General features: G+C 35.1%; 1 protein-coding gene across 20 annotated transcripts in view; it reads right to left on the bottom strand.

The window, feature by feature from the left end:
• Positions 1–19,593, bottom strand: part of LOC124951361 — a 166,955-nt gene that overhangs the window by 135,416 nt on the left and 11,946 nt on the right. For 2 of the 20 annotated variants that reach the window (XM_047499670.1, XM_047499655.1), the window contains exon 2: positions 4,474–4,655. The exons of 17 other annotated variants lie outside the window; for them this stretch is intronic. The gene's annotated coding sequence lies outside the window, so the exon portion shown is untranslated. Of the gene's footprint in view, positions 1–4,473; positions 4,656–18,294; positions 18,315–19,593 lie in introns of all 20 variants that reach the window. One more of the 20 variants, XM_047499656.1, reaches the window with a different exon arrangement.

The raw sequence follows: 19,593 nt of genomic DNA on the forward strand, positions 1-19,593 counted from the left end.
TAAATTCTTCGAATGTTCCGCGATGATAAATAATATAGAGCGTAATTTAAAAAATTCTGTAACCCTCCTTATCAAGAATTTTTTCCATTTTCCATATCGAAGCAATTAATGCTAATTCGATCGATCGGCAAGGACAATGCAATGAGAAATATAAAAATATCTTAAAAGATAAAAGTCGAATAAGAGAAAGAAAAAGAGAAAGAAAAAGGAGGAAGAGAGATAGAGGAAAAAAAAAAGAAAAAAAAGAAAAAGAAAAAAAATGAAAAGATCAAACCTTGGTCCAATAGTAATTACGATGGTTTCCGTTTGGTAAAACGAAGCCGATGTCAAAGTAGGGAAAAAATCCCGATAAAGGAGGGATCAGCAGTTATAAAGGTGTCAATAGCACAAAGGCTGGTTATACATTTTCTCTACCTTTTCGTTTTCCCTACTTCCTTTCTTTTTCTTCCTTTTTTTTTGATCCCCTATTCTTTTTCCTCCTCCTCCTCCTCCTCCTCCTCCTGCTCTCCCTACTTTCCTTTTTTTTTTTTTTTTTTCGTTCGAACCACTCTTTCCCGGTTTTCGTTCGTTCATTCGTTTGACAATCTCTTTCACAATGTATTATAGGAAGAAATAAAAGAACTTCCCCCTCTTCCCTCCCCCTCTTTTGTCATTATCATCATTCTATACGACAACACCTTTAGAGTTTGTAAAAAAAAAAATATATATATATTCATGCTGGACGAAAAGACTAAAAGGTTAAATTTGTCAGAAATTAAGTATACGACTAAGCTAACAGTTCTAGTAGTAACATCAGTAACAGTAGTTATGTTAGTAGTAGTGGTGGTTTGATGATGGCACACAGCCGGGGCAGCGTAAATAACGTTTTCAGAAGCAGAGGGATAATTATCTCGCTACAGCTTCTACTGGGCTAAAACAGATTCTCCGTATACACGGTGACTACTACCTTTTTTTCACGTTTCCTACTTTCTTCTTCTCTTATTGCCCTTCCTTCTCTTTATTTTCATAAAGAGGAAGAGAGAGAGAGAGAGAGAGAGAGAGAGAGAGAGAGAGAAAGAAAGAGAGAAAGAGAAAGAGAAAGAGAAAGAGAATGAGAGTACGAAGCTCTCCATTTCTCTCTTTCTCTCTCTCTCTCTCTTTGTTTCTGTTTCCGTTTCTGTTTCTCTTTCTCGACTCTCCATTTATATGTAATCACTCATTCGAGTCTTTTCCGTATCTACTTGGTATTAAATTCAACAATTTACGTACTAACATAATCAAAGTTTATACTAAACTGTTTTAACCAAAATATCTGATAGATATATACCAACGTCGAGTTTTTTTTTCTTCCTTTTTTCTTTTTTTTTTTTTTGTTTTGTTTCGTTTTTCTTTTTTTGCTTTTTTTTTCTCTCGCAAAACATTCGATCGAACTTTTAAAGCTTTCACCAATTCAATAAATGTCATTCGAGTCAACAAGTGATATATTATGATCGTTGCTTGACTACTCAACATTAATTAGATCGAAGTTGATTGATTAATTATATGACCAAGTTAACTTGATGCTATTTATGATCATGGGCTTCGATGTTATATGGTTTTCGATAATTAAGCATAAGCAATTAATTGTGCGAATTTGATATTCTCGAATGTCTTTCTAAAAAAAATTATGAAATAATCAGAGATATGTGTATCGTATATGTATGTGTTCGTGTGTGCATTTATATATATACAGTTGTTTTCGTCGGATGTACTCCAAGCAATCAGCGTTTTCATGGGTTCGAGTTTCGACGATATCAAGGAACCAATCTAAATGCGGCGAGTTGCGAGAAGGAAATCATTTTCGTTTGACATATCACGTGGAACAATACGAATTTATATTCGTACGATACGATATATTATAATGGAAATAAATTCAACCGCATATTATTACTGTACAACAATATTCACGGAAAATAAATTCTGTTGATGGTAGAATGTTATGACAAACGTAGCTGAGTTTCATGAATGTTACTTACGACGTAAGCACTACTCCCTTTCTCATGCTTCGTTCATAATATTAATTTTCCTTACACATAAGTATTATATTTCGTTTATTACGAAGAATACTTTTAAATATACTTATCTTTTTCCATTCACATAATAGAATTTCTTTCTTCCATAAGACACGATATGATAAAATGACAATGGATTCGAACGGATATCGCAGGTCATCCATTTTCTCTTTGAGTTTCTGTTTCTCTTGTAAATTTTTTTTCTGTTTCTTTCTTTTTTATTTTCTCTTTTTTCCTTTTTGTCTTTTTCATTTTTCTTCTTTTCTTCAAAACATGGTAACACAGTAAGATCAACTTGCTTTTGTGGAATGTCTTTACAAAAGCAACCGTATGCATTAAAAATAATTAACAGGGTGATTTTAAAATACAGAAAAAGGCAAGGATTTAAATGGATATAATTATTTTGTAAAATTTGCTAGATTCTCTTATTGTTCTCTTTTTTTTTCTTCCTATCCCTTTCTTTTTATTTTTTGCTTTCCTACCATATTTCTATCTTTATCCCTCCTCCACATCTCTCTCTCTCTCTCTCTCCCTCTTTCTCTCTCTTTTTTTAATTTTATCATTTTCTTCTTTTCTACCATATTTCTCTCTCTCTCTCTCTCTCTCTCTCTCTTTCTGTTTCCTTCACACGTGTCTGTAGCTTTTGATTACTTTCTACTCTCCTACCCAGTATAGTTGATTCTGTAACTGGGCGCACAATTACCGTATCCACGCAATCAGTCAGGTTTCTCGTAGCAGCATGGATGTTTACCAGCCGGAACGTAGCACATTTAGTTTCTAATGGACCTTGGCGACGAAGGATAATGATACGTTCGTTCCGCGGCTCGGTGCAGTTTCACCAAAATGTTCCTACACTGATACGATTTCCTCTTGCATCTCTGCCTCTCTTGCATGTCTTCCTGCCTGTTCTAAGCATCAGACAATATTTGTTTTTCACTCTGTCGACTACTGCAAACTCAACTCTATATTTGCCAAAGTGGAACTTTCAATAGTATGGCTACCATGACAGACATTTTCATTTCTATAAAATACTCTGTGATACTATTAAAATATAACAGATTCATTAAAAAAAAAAATGATTGAATAATCCTTTTGGGTTTTATGTATAAAACATAAAAAAATTTGTTTAGTTAACAATTAAAAAGTGATTTATCTAGTTGACTGATTACCGAAAACGTCGATATGTCGAAGAATATGAATGCATTCAAACTTTGTTTATATAACTATGTACATACGTACATACGTACATACGTACATACATACATACATACATGCATACATACATACATATGGATAAATATTTCGATATACGAAATACGCGTTGCTGCTTTCATTCATATGAAGTTAGTAGTGCAGCTTTCACGTCACCTATGAGAAAGAGAGAGAGAGAGAAAAGAGAAGTTCTCGTAGTTTCACGAAGTACTTTTAGGATCGTGTGGTTAAGTGCCTGACGAATAGCACACGAGGGAAATTACAAAAGTCTCATTCGTCGGTTCTTCTCATTTTCTCGATGTGTCGTCATCCATTAAAAGATCTCGCGACTTTCAACGATAATCGTTATTTTACACAATTCCTTCGTATGCAATTGAAAAAAAAAAAAAAAAAAAAAATAATAATAATAATAATAATAAATGAAATTAAGTATTAACTTTCGAACGGGACGTAGGGAATCCTAGGGTTACGAGGAAGAAAAAAAAAATTCTAGGAAGAAAAGAAAAGTGAAAAGAAAATTATAACAATAAGAATGAGATCGGAGAGCGTGGGATTAACTCGTGAATGAAAGAAAAAAAAAAAAAAAAAAAAATAAAAAGAAAAAAGAAAAAAGAAAAGATAGAAAGAACTTCGTAAAAAAGTGTTCACTAAAGAATATACGATATATTATCGACGCGTCACCGAATTTTTCCTCGAGATAATCCTACGATTTTTCGTGTATTCTTCTTCAATACCGTAAAATCGTAACTCAACCAGTGTCGATGGTATACGATTTCAAAAGCTTGAAGGTATTATTTATAACCTCTCTGCCGTGTATTCTCGAGCTAAAAAGAACTCCCAACATCGATGTTACGTATCAATGAACTAACACGTATAAGCAATGAAACTTTACGAAGTTTTATTTATAAATGGGAAAGAGAGAGAGAGAGAGAGAGAGAGAGAGAGAGAGAGAGAGAGAGAAATAACAGACAAAAAGGAAAGTAATGAAAATTAATAATTTCATTTTTACGAATTTAACAACCGCATAGAATAATTTTGATTTTACTACGAACAACATGAATATTCTTTTTTTGTCTTTTTTTTTTGTTTTTATTTTTGTTTTTTTTTTTTTTGCTCGGTGCTTTCGAAACACACACACGCGTGCACGCTCTCGCGCACATATGATACAAGCACGATTTATCATCGTGACAATTTTGGAACGAATATCCTACGGTATACTGGTCTCTCATACCTATTGCCATCTCTCTCGTACTCTTCGGAATATCCCTTGAGGCTTCTCACGGACCAATCATCTTGTTCGTGAACCACTTCAAACTTGTATCTATGATTAATTGAATCCTTCTATAGATCTATACGCGTATGCAGGCCAACTTCTATCCTGGGATTAAGATACAAGTTTCTTTACGAGAATGTCTGTAAGAAGAAATACGAAAGGACTTTTATCGAGATCGATAACTTTTCAGGCTGATCTCATCGAAAAAAAAAGTGACACGAAAAAAAATGATCGATCTTCGTGAGTAATGATTCATACTAGAGGAAAAGAGAGAGAGAGAGAGGGCGAGGATGATAGAAAAGATAACGAAAACACAGGAATTTTAACGCAAGAAAAGAAACAAGTTATGTATGTATGGTTTTTTCGAGGAGCAACGACGAAAAAAATTTGTTCGTTGACGAAAAAGACAAACAAAAAAAAAAAAAAAAAGGAAAAAAAAAAGAAAAAAAAACAAGAGAAAAGAAAGAAACACGCGTAAATATTTATTACCCGCGAATTTATCGTGCAAAAATTTCACGTCCCTTTTATTTCTTTTCGTTTGCAATAAAATGAAACACTTCCGACGGATCATTACGCAGCCTTTTGTTCCACCACATGTATCGAATAAATGGAGAGAAATAGCGAAGCGAAAAGAGAAATCGAAAAGGGTAAAAATAAAAAGAGAAAAAGAAATAGAAGGCAACGCGCAAGCTCGAGTATCTATATTTTATCCACTCTACCATGTGAACACAGACGGCTAGGAAGTGCGCACGGCTGTCGGATTTTTACTGCTCGTAAACCTTTTTTATGGTTGCCCATGGCTTTACATACGTATGATCTCGACTCCAAGCGTTGTTGTATCAGTCGATGTTTCAATGAACGCAATAGCTCTCATGCATACGTTACATTCATATTTTTCTTTTCTCGTTTCCTTCACTCAAATCTATCAATAGTCTTGTTTTCTCATTTCAAAGGGATCATCTTTACGTTTTCTCATTCGCAAAGAAGTATCGTACAACGTATTATCGTTTTTCGTATTATTATCAATTTCAAGCGACATCCTTTATCCAGATATATATATATATATATATATATATATATATATATATATTTATTTATTTTTTGTTTCCTTTTTTTTTCGTTCTATATACAAAAATAAATGACAATTTTACAAACGACTCTTCAATATTTTTTTCACGATTATTTTAACCCATTCACCGCCATTATGGTCTCCGGTGTATCGTTACTGAGTGACTTTACATCACGCGATGTTTCTTTTATTTACATCACGTTTTTGTGCAATTCAATACTGCAATGCAATTCGGTATTCTATTATTCTCTTTTAATATACGATATTGTCGAAATACATTTTTTTGTTTTGACGATGAATACGTTAATTAGAATAAGCTTTTTACTTTACGCATGTAGATAATTCTATGTCAAAATTAATACTCAACTCATAATTACACAATGTATGAATGATAACTATGTAAAAATGAACTATTACATGGATGAAACAAGATGTCGAATGGGGATTTAAGGAGTGAATGCGTAAAGGGTTAAACGATGCGATATCTTGAAATACGTAATCCTTAAGAGAGACATTGGAGTAAAGGGATCGTATCAGTGGGCTAAAGCTCTTGGATAAAGGTCATCTCTTATTTGAAAGCTCTCTCGACTCTAAGTTTTTTTTTTTTTTTTTTTTTCTAATTGGACGCCGTTCAGTAACCGCTGAATAAGAGTTGGAAATGGAGCTTCGTTGGATATACTTGACGATCGTTTAAAGGTGAAAGAACGATATGGGGAAACTTCTATTCGTTCATTCACTTTTTCTTCTAGGATCTTTTCCTTCCCTTTTTCTTTTCGATGATAAGAAACTTGAACGTTCTTAGAAACGATCTAATCAAATTCCATTTCGCATGAGAAAGAGATAGAGCATAAGAGAGAGAGAGAGAGAGAGAGAGAGAGAGATATGAGTCTTCCAGCTGCGTTTGATAATTCGATGTGACGATGGACTCGAATATCGATGATATAAGCGTAAGTAGAAATTGCATTCTCTCTGAGAAATAGATAGAGTATGTATCTCTGATGTTTCGAGCTATCGAAATCGGTTTGGAACTTGGTCTACCTAAAAGCAATTCAATCAATACGGAAGGAGAGGTTTGAAACTTAGAAAGCCGCGGTAATTGCGCCCGTTAACTTTTGTTGATCCATCGAGAATAGGTACGAACGAGAGAAGAAGAAGAAGAGAGATGGAGAAAGAGATAGAGATAGAGATAGATAGAGAAAGAGAGAGGGAGAGAGAGAGAGAGAGAGAGAGAGAGAGAGAGAAAGTGACGCATCGAGTTACGCGAGAGTATCGTCCTAAGAACTATCTGCTTGCAAGAGGATAGCCCGAAGATCTATCAACTTGCCCCGAGAGGATGCTTCAAATGCGAACAAACTAATTTACGAAGAACCAAAGTCACTGACTTCCAAAATCGAACTTACTACTTTCTAAGTTGCTTTAATCCTTCTTTTGGATCTATCGAAGAGAACAATATAATAAATGGTTTACACGTTTAAGAGAATAATGCATGCTGCTTAAATAGTCTAATAATCAGGAGTAAGAAAAAAAGAAAGAAAGAGAGAGAGATAGAGAGAGAGAGAAAGAGAGAGAGAGAATTCTGTTGATTGGACTCAATCGATAAAAAAATAGAAATTTCTTGAAGAATCGAGAACACCTTCGATCCGCTTAGAGAGAAGAATTGCCTTTATTTTCTTTCTTTCTTTCTTTCTCTCTCTCTCTCTCTCTCTCTCTCTCTCTACTCTTTTCGTTTGTTCAAAAGCTAAGCGTTGATCTTCGGCTTAGTTAACAATGATACTTAAAAGTTTCAATAGACGTTTATCTTAGAAAGCTTCGTACACTTGGAATCCGTTGCGACCAATTACTAAGTTTCTCAAGGAATTATTGTTATAATTTCTCTTAACTGTTTATATCCGTAGAAAATTATCGTTCAACAGAGATTTGTTTTGGATCGTTAATAATTATTAAACCCTCCAGGGGATGTTAATTATCTTGTCTCGTTTCTACGTTCTCGTTCTTCTTCTTCTTCTTCTTCTTCTTCTTCCATTCTTTCCTGGTCCCCTTCTTATTCTATTCTTAGAATTCTCGAGACGGGTAATAATAATCACGATAGAACACCACTAACATCCATTGTAATTTCTACAAACTATCAAGGAATCTATTACGTTCATCTATATGTTCGTTCTACGATAAAGGGTTACTCTAATTACGTTAAACACGTGTGTATATTTGTAATAACGCTGTGTTAAGGAAAGTGTCGACGTCTACAGGTTGATGACGTGTCCCTTACTCGCCATGACGTCGAGCACATTCTAACGTTCGAATATTCACCTAACGAAGTTTGTATATTAGCTGACAAGAACTACGGACTTTACCGTAAAGTTTCTCCTGAAAACGGGAAATTTAAACGACGTTATACCACCGACCCATTGTGTCTACGTGTCCGTGGCATAATACTCCTTCAGAGTTCAAAACATGCTTACCAACGTTTTCGAACGAAATCCTATTTGTATTTCCTATTGTGGTTAGTACTGATAGAAGGTAGTACGTATTCCAAAAGTTAGAGAAAATGAAATAGATATAGCCAAGGAAGTATTTACTTTGAATAACGTTACATCGAAATACGTGATATTAATCGACTAGTATAAAAATATTAATATCGAATGATATTTAATCTTTGTTATAATAATTTCTATTGTATCGAGATAGAATGAGATATATTTTTATTATTATAATTTTACGTTATATTGACTTTTATTATTTTTTTTATGTCTTTTTTTTTTTTTATTTTTTATTTTACCATTTGACAGATTATGGAAAGGAAAATCATTGATCGTTGATCGTTAAGATAAAAGTAAGAATGAACAAGAAGTATAAGAAAAAGTAAACGAAGTTTTGAAGAATGACGATAAGCTATTTAATTCGAAAGGAAACTTTTATCGTATCGTACAACTAACGTATGTTAATATCTTGCTAATGGAATATATCGTATCCCTTTTACTTAGGATTGCTTCTCATTCCTGAACTCAGCACGATTCACCAAATGATTTCGAATTCATGCCGAGTTTCGAGTTGACCGTTTTCGCTGACCAACGTTGAGAATCGTCTAAATTACGCGCCTCCTGTTACGTCACACAACTAGCCTACGAGAAATCCCGAAATCGATCACGTTTCCTTCCTTACAGATAATGTCACCAAATGGAAAGGAAAAAGAAATGGAAAAAAATTTTTCCGTGAAAAATAATTCACCATTGAAAAACGTGACGCAAGGAATATAGAAAAAGAAAAAAAGAGAGAAATGAGATTTAAAAGTTTTATTTAAAATATCACCAATCGTTCGAATCGAACGAAAGTGAAAAAATTAATAAAAAAAATTGAATTACAAACTGAGGCAAATATAAAGTTGTCAACTAATCGTAAAATCGTCAATGTATTGCTAGTACAATTTTTAATTAAATTATAATTAATATTCTGGATTTTTAAAGATAGCGAGAGTGATAAGAAAGATAGAACGATATATATATATATATATATATATATATATATATATATATATAGAGAGAGAGAGAGAGAGAGAGAGAGAGATTGGTATTCTTCTCTAACTCTTTAATTTAAGGGTAAGCATCGTGAGAAGTTACATTTCATGGTAACATTCGATCTCAACAAATATGAATTCCGTGCTGTTCTTACTGATAGTAAGTACACGAGAGTACCTTTAGATCCTCGGTGAGAGAAAGGTGTGTATGTGTGTGTGTGAGAGAGAGAGAGAGAGAGAGAGAGAAAGAGAGAGAGAGAGAGAGAGGAAGATAGAAAGTTCTCTCAACAGAGTAGAGCGTACTACGTGTGCGTGTACGGATCGTTAAGCGATACGAGGAGTGCTGTACGTGCGACGATTCCGGAAAGAGCGCTTATCTCCTCGTGCATCCCGCTAAAACGACGGCTTCGAACCGATTGTTTATCGATAACGTAGTATCATGGCTACGATCGCAAAATCTTCCCAAAAGATTTTTCTTCTTCACGCGATATCTACCGATAAATTCGTATCGGAATAGAAAAAGAAAATTGTTACATCGTGCTTCAACAAAGATTATATATAAGAGAAATAGACAAAGAGAGAGAGAGAGAGAGAGAGAGAGAGAGAGAGAGAGAGAGAGAAAGAGAGAGAATAGAAACGAAAAGTTTTTTCGTCGAAGATAATAAAACGAAACAATGATAATCGTCGGATAAATCCAAAAAGAATTTTCCGTCACTTTTGATCGTTGATAAAGCACGCCCTTATAAATCTTCATTCGGCTGATATATAAAAAGAAAAAGGATAATAAAAAAGAAAGAAAGAAAAAGAAAGATCGTTGATAAATTTGTAATATATATATATATATATATATATATATATATATATATATATATATATATATATATATATAGAAGGAACGTTTATGATTGAAATAAATATTAATCTAAATTATTTATTCGTGATATCGTGTAGAAAAAGAAAGAAAAAAAAAAAAAAAAGAAAAAATAAGAGAAAAAGCAAATTTTTCAAAAAAAATAACATTCGAAGGTTCAATCATTAAATTTTTCATTTTCTCTTGATAACGTATAAAACGATTTAAACGATATTTTCATATCTCTAAAAATGAAAATTATTCCCGATTTTGTCGTGGTTTCAAGTCACGTGGACGGGGAAAAGCTTTAGAATCGATGCAGTGAAATGCATCGAATCGTTGGACTCGTTTATAATGCCAAAATTGTATGTATCGCATTCGAACATTCGATCGAGGTACTTATCGCAGACGTATGACTTCGATAGCAAACGAACGATAAAACGTTCAAACACGAACATCACGATATTTTGCATAGTTTCGGAAGCAGGCGGAAGCAACGCGTACTGTCGCGACACGAATTGTGCATAAATATTCTAACAGTAGTGATAGAATCGTTCTACATGCATATGGTACGTTTGAGGACATGCGATCATACGTGTTGGAATATTCACCCATAGTCAGATAAAATGTCCAGTTAGTGGATGATGATAAAGTGAAAAATAAAAGAAGCTAATAACAAAACGATCAACCGAAAAGAAATTAATTTTTATTTTCTTTCGCGCTCTTTCTCGTTCTTTTAAAATTAAATGCATACACGCATATCGATTATATCAACGACGGTTCTATAATTATACATGAATTTATAATATCCGTAATAACAATAATAATAATAATAATAATAATAATAATAATAATAATAATAATAATTATAATATTTATTAATTCGATAATGAGAACTTATTAATGATTCATAATTATAAAACTCTCACGGTAGTGGAACAACCGATCATACCATGAGGAGACTATAACATTATTTCGATAAACATATAAAGTAAATTGCAATCATCGATGAAATTCGAAAATAAATCTTCTGCGGTATGATCATTTCTTATGAATTTAATTTACAATAATTAGTATTCGCCTTGATTACATCAATCAATAATAATCGTGCAAGCTTGAAACTTCGTTGTCATTGATTTGTACGAGACTTTATCACGCGAGAAATAACAAATGGTATATAAATAGTACGTCGTCGATGGATTTTCAAAAAATTGATCAAAACAATAGATTGTGTCTTGTTATTTTCTCTCGAAAAAAATCGAGGACGATTCTATCTTAAGGATTAAAAAAAATACTACGTAATGGATTAGAAAAGGGTCGTTCAAAAAAAGAAAAAAAAGAAGAAAAAAAAAATAAACAAAGCAATGGAAAAAAAAAAAATAGAAGGGGGAGAAAAAGAAATGAAAGAAAAAAAAAGAAAAAAGGTTCATGACGAAAAAGAGGACGAGAGGCTATCTAATGCGATTTTGATGCGGGTTCTCTCTTACTCGAGCAGTACGAACGGTATATATGGCCTGCTTGGAATATATTATACTGGAAATAATGTATTTCTTCTCGCTCTATACATAGAGGTTACCGGAACGTTATACGTGGAAATGCGACCGGCGACATTTCGATTGCATATACGAGAGCATATATGCGGATCTGAAATCCCTCGAGATTCAAGAATTACATACTTCGATCTTTTCGCTACCCCTTTAAAACGACACACTACCACCCTGGACTTTCCAGTCCATCGGCTTTTCTTGTGTCTCTTCTTTACCCACGAGAAAAGAATAGATTAATATTCAATGAATGCTCGATATAGCCTTTGATATACCATTCGATCTCTTTGTTATAACCTTCATTTATTATTTCAATTATAATTTATTTCTTTAATCCGAGCGCACGAACTATTGTATATATGAGATAGACAAAGGGTGTAAGTGGAATATCTTGTTTTATGATATAAAAAAAAAAAAAAAAAGAAGAAAAAGAAAAAGCTCCTGAGTAAAAGTTGGATGAAGAGGGACAAGGGAGAAAAAGAAAAGAAAAGAAAAAAAGGAAGGAAAAAGAAGAAACGAAAAAAAAATAAAACAAAAACAAAACAAAAAGAAAGAGAGGTAAAAGTAGAAAAAGAGACAGAAAAAGGAATGAAAGAAATATGAATAAATAGAGCAAAAGGAAAGATGACGAGTCTGAATTACACACTCGCATATGCAGTAATAGTAGTAATAGTAGTAGTAGTAGTAGTAGTAGTAGTAGTAGTAGTAGTAGTAGTAGTAGTAGTAGTAGTATTAGTAACGTGCAGATGAAAATGATGCTTTCTATGTATCTTCACTGAACTCGTAAACATGTTGGTATGCGTGAGCATAGTTGTGAGGGTTCAGATCTCATGGGAGCATCGTAGATCATTATTTAGTATACCTTCCTCGGCGGTCAGGTGGTGGAAAATGGTAGGTGAGAGAGAAACACACTTGGCCGTGTGTGGATTGGGATCTCTATAGAAAATGGCACAGGCGAAATGCTGGAACGTGGTATCACGAATTACCTCTCTTGATGCTTCCTCTTTTTTCCTTTCTCTCTCTCTCTCTCTCTCTCTCTCTCTTATACACATATACACGCGCGTGCGCACTCGCTTTCTCTATCTTCGTTTTCCCACAACCTCGAACGAAGGCAACATCAACAGTAGCAGCAGCAGTAGCAGCAGCAGCAGCAGCAGCAGCAGCAGCAGTAGCAGCAGTAGCAGTAGCATCGGCGGCCGAACTCACCTTGACAAGGATTTATTATCATCGATGTGGCAGCGACATAAAACATGATGAATCGAGTTCACTTCGTTCGTATGCCCGTCACGTGACGTGGGCTAGGATGGTCAGAAAGAGAATGAAAGGAAGAGTGAGAGAGAGAGAGAGAGAGAGAGAGAGAGAGAGAGAATGATGTGCGAGGGAGAAGACTGAGAGCCTTCTAATACGTTTTAATTAATCGTCCTCGGATTAATTTGTCATTACGACTTGCCACTTGCCCTTTCGCCTGTCATATCGATTCCCACGTCTCACGATTCCTTCACCGTGCTAGTTTCCCACGATTTATGCCACGTACGTACGTAGGTACGTATGCCTCGAACGTTTATGTTTCTCGTATGAACGATGACGCCAGGAAGCATTGATGGAAAATTATGATATGTGTACCATTACGCCATACACATATGCATACTGTAAACTCTACAATCGTTGAATGCAATATCGTTAACTATAATTACACACGGTCTTTGCAATTAGTTTAATAACGTATGCATGTGTCTAATGTATTAACGCTAACTAATTTTCATCAGGAGCTAATTTCGAAGATAAAGAAATCGATACTTGAAACGGATCGGTAATAAAAATTCACTTTAACTATCGCATTAAGACTCCACTTTTCGAGAAATGCACAAGAGAACGAACGTGATGAGTTTAAACGAGTTACTTCGACGTGTTAATGAGCGCTCTGGTGAACGATTTCCTCCAAAAGGACGTGTTAAAAGTTTTTTCTTTTTCTTTCTTCTTTTTTTACCCCCTCCCCTTTCTCTGTTCCTCTTTTCTAACGTTCGACTGCACTCCGAAGAGTATAATCCGTATACTCTTTCCAACTTTAAAACATCGAAGTGGAATCGTTTAGTGAGCTATTTATCAGCTATTTACATTCTTCTGAACATATAGACACGTACAATATTTACACACGAGTACGTGTTTGTGCATGTATTTGCTTATAAATAAAAAACAAAAAAAAAAAAAAAACGAAAGAAAAAAAAAAAGAAAAGGAAAGGAAGAAGAAAAAAAAAGAAAAAAACCGATGAATAGACGATAGCGAATGAGTGAGATCGGGACAATGATATAGATATTTCCGCTTGATAAACGACTTTCTTATTTATCAGATACATTGGTACGATCATTAAATATTTAATATTTTAATCGAGCGCAGGACGTTGATTCTCGTTGGATGAGAGGAATAAAACAGGAAAGGTATTTGAGTCTCGAAACGGCACGGAGCCAGGATCCTATCAAGCCCGTGTGCGTATAATGCGCGAACGAGAGATCGAGAAGGATTTTACGAACACTCGTGAACCTCTAACGCATTTATATCTATATGCATCTATGTATGTGTGTGTATATATATATATATATGTATGTATATATGTATGTATGCGTGCAATGATGCCGCGCATGCGTCTAAATCCCCGCATACAGGTAATACTCCAACCACGTATAGGTATATGGAACTAAGCGGATCGGAATAGTAGAGCGGAAAAAAAAGTTAATTGAACCCTGGTGTTGCGTACGCCACCCGAGTTCCCGTCGATGTATCGGCTAATCGACTAATTAATGAAAATTTTGAACGTTCTATGTGAATGTTCCATTCCTACCTACGGGTAATAATTCTTTTGTCTAGGGAATTAAAGAATTTAGTTTCTTTTTTTTTTTTTTTTTTTCTTTTACATTCCCCCTGAGTCCATAGATTTTTCTTCTAAACAAAATAAATCTTTCGGACTATGTGACTAGCAGCTAGCGATCACACTCCAGAGCGATCGTGTAAATAAAAGACAAAAAAAAAAAAAAAAGAAAGAAAAAGAGAAAAAAAAAAGAAATAAATATCAAAAACTCCTAGGATCTATACAAATCAGATCTAGAGAATGGAATGGATCGTGTTTTTAGTTTTTTTTTTTTTTTCTTTTTTTTTTCCCCTTCGAAACAAAAACTAAATTGTCTTTTTTCGTTTTATAAAGATTTATGTTTCTTTATTTTTTATAAGCAAATCGTTCTTGTGAAGGTTTGTTAATAAGATAATTAGTACGGTGTAATGATACAATAGATTCATTTGTTAATTAAGAATATTATTTAATTATTATATAACATACTTTTTTTCTCTTTTCTCTCTCTCTCTCTCTCTCTCTCTCTCTCTCTCTTTCTAAAGACTTTCTGATCTGCCTAACTATTGAAATTGCCATGCGATGCGAATTAGAATCTCACAAGTCTCGATATGGCCGTCGATAATGCGACATAATCAATTATCCCAAGAAACGTACTTTTCTTCCTCTGTAAAATACCTCTGGCCCTATTTTTTCCCCCCCATCTCTTTTTCTTCTTATTTCTCTTTCCCCGCTCCGTTCGTCCGATCCACGATATTAATGGACTTTCATTTACGTCACGGTAGGATCGTCGCGACGTTTATTAAAAAGTCTCGCTCTCTTTTTATCAAAGAGAAAAGGGGAAAAGAAATATAGATCAATAGAATTATTTTAATCCAATTGAATTTTTCGAACAGTTTAATTACTAACTATAAGCGTGTAAAAGATTCTGAATTAATGCGACGATGAACAATATGGTTGTTTTAAAAAGTGTATCTTAATATTTTCTATGCCGATAAACAACCCACTTGGAAAGTTTCCAACTGTTTGCCATCAGCAATAATAAACAATGGCGCCAAGCGGACGCATTCAAAACGATGCTCTTTCAACTTGCAATCAAAGGTCCGTCCCGTGCGAGTAGAGAAATGTACGAGTCAGCCGGATGGGGGTCATAACCGTTCTTGAAAATGCACTACAACGTACCGCGTTGTACGTTTAGTTGTATGAACTTTACGAGGTTGAAATGGTACGAGACGAAGATAGAGAAAGAGAGAAAGGGAAAGAGAGAAAGAGACAGAGAGAGAGAGAGAGAGAGAGAGAGAGAGACGTCGACGTCTTTTGTAATAATTCATATAGCCGTCATTTTTGCTCGTTCGCATTCTATATTTTGTGTAATACCTCTCCCTATCATCCGGCTTTTGCGTACAGCCAAGATTTTGCATTCTACTAGTTCATCCATCATCGTACGCGAACTACAAGCATGTTGCTAAAGGTCTCGACTATGGTTCTCCCAAAGCAACCCATCTACATATCGCACATTGTCTCTTCGCACGACAAACGTCCAGGAATTTGGAACGAAAGCAACCATATTCTACGAGAGTATCTCTAGAAATCGATCTAGAGTATCTCTTTTGAGATAGAAAACTAAAAAGAAAAAAAAGAAAAAAAGGAAAAAAAAAGGAAAGAAAAGAAAAAAAAAAAGAAAAAAAAAATAAGAGGGAGATGGAAAAAGAAAAAGCAACTATGATCTTATCTCAGGAAAGGCTTTACCTTTGATGCGTTAAAAGAAGAAGAAGAAGAAGAAGAAGAAGAAGAAGAAAAGAAAAAGAAAAGAAAATGATATAACTGTAGAGAACATATTAAGACGAGGAAATAGTACACATTTATACTGGATATATATCTTGGAAAAAAAATTCGAAAGCTTTCTCGAGAATTTATGAAACAAAATCGGTCTCTGATCTTTCTGGAATATATTTCTCCTGGCGACCTTCGTTACATCTGTTTGAACGAATCTACTGAGGTTAAATAAAAAAAAAAAAAAAAAAAGAAAAAAGAAAAAAAATATAAGAGAAATAGTGTTGCTCCAGACTTAAAATCCAACACCAAAGAACTCGGTTCCGTTCTCAAAGCACGCCGACCATTAACGAATCGAATCGAAGTGAATTCGTTTGCAGTCTAATACACCGAAAACTCTTTATATAAATTATATATATAATTTTTTTTTTATTAGTCTCATTTCTATCGATTTTCTCGCCACACTCTATTAAAAGATTAGGAAGTAATTAATCATAATGTCGGTTAGATTTTCTTTTTCTTTTATTTTTTTTTTTTTTATTTTTTTTTTTTTTTTTGTTGAAAATCTTCATCTACGATAATTTCTCTTTCGATAAGATTTACGAAAAACTCCACTCTACTTCTTGGAATCATCGAAAAAAAGTCGTCGTGTTCTCGGTGAACAGTCTCATAAAGAGAAAGAGAAAAAGGAAAATGAGGGAACGCTCATATATTTTGGGAATCGAAGCACGAAGAAATCACGTTTTACCCATCGTATATTTTCTGGATTTGGTTTGCCATTCTCGACGATAAAAGTCTATGACCAAAAGCAAAAACCTTGATTGCTTTCGTGCTTTGTGACGAGTTCTCGCAAGGTCGGTGAAGAGCATTCGAGCGGACGAAAGAGCCAGAAGTCGTGCTCGAACTTTGGCTATGTTCAATATGAACGAAGAGAGAAAGAGATAGATCGGGAGGGAGAGACAAAGACAAAGACGTAGACAGGGAGTGTGTAAGAGAGAGAGAGAGAGAGAGAGAGAGAGAGAGAGAGAGAGTGAGAGAGTGAGAGTGAGAGAGTGAGAGAGAGAATGAGAGAGAAAGGAAACACAATGGTAATCACGATGCTTCCCTACGATTCACTTGTTATCCTGTCCCATGTAGGAGGGTGCATACGAAATTAATTTCTTGCGCGTGTGTGCCAACCGGATGGGGTTAGGATCGATAGTCCGACGACGAGAAGCAACGCCAAACCGACGCCGGCTGCTTTCTGTGAATTATGGAGGACTCTCGATGGAACCCGACTATGAGGAGTAAGACGACGAAGACGAGACATTCGCCACGGAAAGTCGCTTGAATTCTGACTCTCAGTGGATGACATCAGGACAGTGAACGGGGTATGAGGATGGCAAATCATCGCCCAAGGCGGTACCGCTCGTTATCTCGAATCCATCGTGCGAAAATGACCGTCTTCTAGCCCGGGGAGACATAAAACGATGATAATAGATGGTTCAATAAAGTTTCTTGACGAGTGGAAAAAGGAAAGATAGAAGAGAAATAAGAAAACGAAGAGAAAAAAAAAAGGAAAAAAAAGATGAAGAAGAAGAAGAAGTTTTGGTCGATTCGATCTCATCAGCGTTGTCCTTGATAAAATGTCAACAGCAACAGTACAAGACCGACCGTAGGAGATTAATCGAAAAAAATCATAAAAATATGATATTCTTAAGTGTACTCCGATAGAGAAATCAATGAGAAAGAAAGAGAGCATGTTTTTTTTTTGAATCAGAAACATTCGACGAATTATTTCGTACCGGTGCTCTGTCCGGAACGTGTTTCAAAAAGATAAAAAAAATGGAACAGAAAGAGAGAGACAAAGAGAGAGAAAGAGAGAGAGAGAGAGAGACAGAGAGAGACAGAGAGAGAGAGAGAGAGAGAGAGAGAGAAAGAGAGAGAACATCGAGTTGGATGTTATTGCTTGGTCGTGACGAAGATTAGATATAAAGTGGAAACAACGTGTTTGTCGCACTTGAAACGCATGGAAACGTTTTCCACTTTTGAAACGTGATGCTCGTTACTATGAAAGCCACGTAAGATGCATACGTGTTCTGAATTACCTATGTACGGTTTCACGTTTTATTTACAGCCTCAGGATTTCACCCACTCTACCCCCCTCCTCTTTCTCTCTCTCTCTCTCTCTCTTTATTTCTCTTTATATTTACCTTTTAACCGGTCGAGCGAACTAGAATAAAAATATTTTCCTATAAAAATAATTTTTTTAACTAGAGAGTTTCGTAACGTTAAGGGAGAAAATTTCTTTTCTTATTTTCGTTATCTCAAATCAGCTTAAATCCTAATGCATACAAGTTCCCGTTAGTTATCTAAACATGTCTTTGAAAAAAAAGAAAAAAGAGAAAAGAAAAGAAGAAAAAAATATCTAGAATAACAACATAGAAAGTGGTTCAATACACTTTGAAACTTTAGCTTTTGTTTCTCGATGAAAATGCAGGATTCAATTACTTTACGACGTAATCCTTATTGCAAGCGCACCTTATTCAATGTGCAACGCTCGAGAAGATTAAACGTCTCCTATTCCTATATGTAGGTACTTCCCATCTCTTCTCTCCTTCTCATAGCGAGATCACGTTACGTCGTTGACGCATTTCAGAGTAATCCTCTTTTCCTCTCCGACTATCTTGTTTGTAAACGTACTCGCGGCGTCGAGACGCTTTTACTATCGTCCACCACAATGATGATGGTTTGGTGTCAGGAAATTTATAATGGCAGTTCTCGAATAAAACGATATCGAATGAATTTTGTCTTTTACAATTAAGAACAATTTTCGAGTGAACGTATTTATCGATATATGATAAGAGGGAGAGAAAAAAAAATGGAGATACAGAGATGAATAGAGATACAAACAGAGATAGATATATAATACAAGATAAATAGATGGATGAATAGATGAATAGATAGATAGAGAAAGAGAGAAAGAAAGATAGAGAGAAAGAGAGAAAGAAAGAGAGAGAGGGAGAGAGAGAGAGAGAGAGAGAGGGAGAAATAGAAGAGAACGAAGCGAGGATACGAATTTTGGATGTAGTTTCCATGGCGAGATTTCCAATTTACGAAATTGCCCGTGAAATCGTGCGTTTATGAACCGAGATGAACGACCCCGCTCGGCCAAGCATCCGATACTCTACTACTCTATAGACAGCATCACCTCTCTTTCTCTTCTCTCCCTCTTCAACTGATAACCACCAAACCCTTCCTGAAGTTACTACCTCATGGAAAGGCAATACTCTCTCTCTCTCTCTCTCTCTCTTTCTCTCTCTCCCTCTCTCTCTCTTTCTCTCTTGTTCTTTACCGATATGGCCTCCGCAAACGTGTCATATCCAACGTAAACGACTATCGATCTAAGCGCGAGCAACCCTTTCATCGAAATCGATGCTCGGACTTGCCAACTATCGACTTTGCTTCGCTGCAGAAGGGCTTGCGAGAAATCCGAGCTTCTTTTCGAAGCC

Source organism: Vespa velutina, chromosome 8 (assembly GCF_912470025.1).
Source record: "Vespa velutina chromosome 8, iVesVel2.1, whole genome shotgun sequence".
Classification (NCBI taxonomy): domain Eukaryota; kingdom Metazoa; phylum Arthropoda; class Insecta; order Hymenoptera; family Vespidae; genus Vespa; species Vespa velutina.